This window comes from Epinephelus moara, chromosome 24 (genome assembly GCF_006386435.1).
Source record: "Epinephelus moara isolate mb chromosome 24, YSFRI_EMoa_1.0, whole genome shotgun sequence".
NCBI classification, from domain to species: Eukaryota; Metazoa; Chordata; class Actinopteri; order Perciformes; family Serranidae; genus Epinephelus; species Epinephelus moara.
Window position 1 is genome coordinate 24872343 of NC_065529.1, and position 4433 is coordinate 24876775.

Here is a 4433-nt window from a genome sequence, read left to right on the forward strand (position 1 = left end):
GTTTGTAAATGGATGTTTTGATGTCAAACATGGTCCCCAATCAATCAGTTACTCAATATGTTTGCACAGTGGTGTGTCGTAGTTAGGACAGGCCCCAGTGCATGTTATCATGAGGGGACCTCGTGCAAGATTTTGCATCTAAACTAGCTACGACTTGACATTGGACAGTATCAACGTACATATTACCCAGCAATCATCTGCAAATCTGTACATGGCAAAAATACCAAATGAAAGTATTTATTAAATTGAATATATTTCTTTATACTTTATTTGTGATTTTATAAGTTATGTAAAGTAAACATACTTTTATTGTTGAATGGATTGCTACTAACTCTTTTACCAAATGAAAAAAGAAACCATGACAGAGATGGGTTTGCGTTTACGACCACATCTGTAGCAGCTGGCCCCACTTTTTTTTTTTAAATTTAACATGAGTTCTTCTTTGAACATGGGTCTATTTCTGAGGTGGCAATTTGAACCTGTTCTCTGGCCAACACGCTGTCGGAGGCCCTGCTCTCGTACAGGCCCCCATGTCCCATGGGCCCTGGTGCAACCGCACCGCCTCTGCACTGTCTATACTTATGCCCCTGTGTTTGGAGTTTTCTGGGGAGGCAGCAAGAAAATGTTGTCTTCATGAATTCAAGGTAACATGGCACAAGTAACTGATATACAACTGGTCATTTTGTGGATGAAGTCTTCCTTTAAAGTCAGCAATTTTTAGTCTGAGAAAAATAATGAATGACAATTTTGCCCACCAGAATTTATTCCTGGCAGACAGCAATACTCCCAGAAAACACCGTCTAGACCAACATGAAATGTCTGTTATTAGATTAAACAGCATTTCAAAAAAAAAAATTAAAGTGATAACAGATAACGTGGAAAAATATTAAAATCAAAAAGAAATTACTGGTCTGGTTGTGACCTCAGAATGTCTAAATCTTGAACATGGTCATGTATATGTGGTGCATTTTTTTGTCTATTTTTATTTTACAACAAAATCTATTATTCTGTAGCTCTCAGAGTATATTTGAATATATAATTCTTCTTTAGTTTGCTGAAATGATGATGAAGTAGTAAAACACACACACACACATTTGGAGTGCAGCTTACACACATTACATTTGGATCAAACAGACTTTCCTGATGTTTAGTTCCTGTTGGTTGCAGCTGAACATTTTAAGACACACAACAGAAACATTTATTAAAACAACAGAATCTGACAAATGCTGAACATGCCACTCTATATGTGTACATGTGTGTGTGTGTGTGTGTGTGTGTGTGTGCGTGTGTGTGTGTGTGTGTGTGTTATCTGTGCCCTGTGCTGCTTTGTTATTGAGAATCAAAGTGCAGATGAGACTCTGCTGCTGTTCTCCTGCCACAGCAACTTGTGATGTTACAATCTATTTTGTGTTTCCCTGAACTTCTCCTGATCCTCAGCAGTCTGTTTCTGTAAGGAAATACTTTTGAGAATGACTTCCTGGTGGTGGTGAAATATTAACCATTTGTTTGAGACCCCCCTTCTTTGCATTTCAAGTGACTCAGGCTGGAAATGAAGACGATGACGACAACGACTCTTTCTTGCAAACTGGAGATGTTTTCTTGTCAGATGTATAATTGTATGTAATTAAATCTGTTAAGATGGAAAAACAGCATGTTTGTATTGCTTGTTTGTGTGTGAGAGGGAGACAGAGAGACTGGAGGTGCAGGCTGGGCCAGTTTCTTCGGAGCAGTTCAGCTGGCTCGCCCACTCTCTTACAGGCAGACGATGTTTGCGTGGAGCTTGAGTGACAAACTAAAGTGATGACAAGAGATAAGTTATTCTGACCCAACCTGTAGGCTAGTAAGTCTGCCTTTGAGAAAAACACTTCCTCCTGTGCACCTTGACTTGCTCTACAGTAATTCTAATGTATCAAACAAGTAACTGACGCACAAATCAGTCCAAAGTGCATGAGTGAAATCACGCAGCGACTCAGTGATACAGCAATAAAATAATCATACATTTCCAGGGCACCTGCTTAAAGGAGTGGAGGGGTCAAAGCTTGACTGTTAAGACAACAGATGTAAGAAATGTTGCTGAAGACCATGACACAGTGACACATACAGAGGAGCAGGAGGAGATTTGATTTATATAGGGAGTTACTGTTGTTTTTAGAGATCAATGATAGATATTTTTTCAGGGCAATGAAAAAGATCCTTTCATTCATCCTTTGTTAAAGGTTATGACGTGGGAAGAGGAAGTGACTCACCTGTCTTGACCGTAATGATACCTCCAATCTGTATTTGCTTTTTCACAGTGAGTGAGCACAAAAATATGAAGTGTTAGAAGGACACATTCACTCCAGTGTTCATCAAATGTAAGACAAATGTAAGAGTAAGTGTGTCAGCCTGCACAGGTTCACCCTGCTGTGCAGGATATTCTGCACATGAAGTCTGAGAGTCAGTGCAGTTGTTGAGAGCAGTGGTCTGACATGTAGATGCGCTCACTCAGCCTCACATGGTGTTACCAAAAATCACACACATGATAGTACATGAATATTTTTGATCATCCCCAAGGTGCCACGTTAACACAAAGTCCCTGGTTTTTTCTGCATCTTCCCAGATCTCCACTTAAAATAAAGTAAGATAAAGGATTTGATGTCTTTGCCTCTAAACTTTGGAATAGTTTACCCCTCATTATTCCACCACAAGGTTGGACTTTAACTGATGTTTCTTAATATGTATTGTAATATGATTTTTTTTCTTCTTGTTGCTTCTTTCTTTTTCACTTGTGGAAGCGTGTCACCTTCAGAATGGCTTCTCATTGTAATCCACTGCTGTCACCCACCTGTGCTCACTTATTAATCAGGATTGTGACACCCTCTACCAAGCATATAAAAAGGTTTTGCTCGACACCCTTTTGCACCCTGACGAAGACATTTTGGTTGAAATCGGTTGGTGTTTTAATGTAAGCAGCCATGTTTTGGAATAAAGGCTTTGTAGCTTAATTCAAATGCATTTGCTCCCACCCCATGCCTGAGTCCCTTCAGTTAATTTCTTCCTTCCCATGTGCTGACCCTTGCCTTCAAGAGCACCTGCGTTTTTTTCTTGAGTATCATGTCATAAAGACTTCTGTTTTATTTTATTTTTTGCTCCTTAATCTCTTTTTAGTCACATTAAATATTCAGTGCTTTTTATCAAGAAGCATTTTAGCTTTGAAAAGTGCTACATGAATGACTTACTGCAACCCACTGTGCACTATGACATCCAAAGTCTTCCATATTCAAACTATTTGGCCTTTTGTGCACACTTAAAGACAGGATTCATCCCAAAATCAAACATTCATCTTTTTCCTCTTACCTGTAGAGCTAATTTTCAGTGTCGATTGTTTTGGTGTGAGTAACAGAGTGTTGGCGATATCAGCCGTAGAGATGTCTGCCTTCTCTTGAATATAATGGAACTAGATGGCGCCTGGCTTGTGGTGCTCAAAGTGCCAAAAAAAAAAAAAAAGCGACTCAACAGCAATGTCGTGCCCTTTTTGTGAGCAGTTTTATGCAGAAACTATTTTCCGTCTCACCTACCAGCTGTATCACCACGCAGAAGAAAGTGTGCATCTACTCATGGACAAGAGGCTCGTGCTTGTAACAGTGCGAGATGTAAACACTAATGGCATCCCCCTTGGCTTAACTGTAGTGTTAGCTATAGCTCACCAGGGGAAATTTGCCCAGGGCACCAATTGTGCTAGGTCCAGCACTGGGTGTAGTTCAGGAGAAAGAAAATAGTTCCTACATGAAACTGCTCACAACAAGGTCTGTGGATTATCTTGAGTAACAGAGTCATGATTTCTGGAAAGAGACATTGCTGATGAGTTTTTCAGATGTATTTTTGGGCACTTTGAGCACCACAAGCTGAGTGCCATCTAGTTCTACTACATTTGAGTGAAGACAGACGTCTCTATGGCTGATATCATCAACACTCAACAACTCACACCAAAACAATCTACACTGATAATCAGCACTGCAGGTAAGAGGAGAGATATGTGTATTTGATTTGGGGGTGAACTGTCCCTTTAAAGAATTATTCATATCTGCATTTCACAAAATGAGTTCTTCAAAACTATTTGCACACAGAACTATTTATAATAAACCTAAATCATCGAGGGTTGAGCATTTTTTGAAGTCTGTGGTGACTCCTGCTGACCCTGGATGCATCTGTCCATGTGCATCCTGTCAGAAAGCATCCTCATGTTTCCCATCTGGATACGGGGAAATGAAACTTAAAATGTGTGCTGCTGCATCCTGTAAGGTGTTTACAAGGACTGCATCGGGCTACCACGTTTTGCAGGTCCTGTGGCTGCAGGCAGGGCCCTCCCAGATAAATCAGTGCCAGAGAAACAGACGCTCCCGCCTCTGATTGGCTGCGCGTTGCTCTCCAATCACTGAGCTGTAGTGATTCCT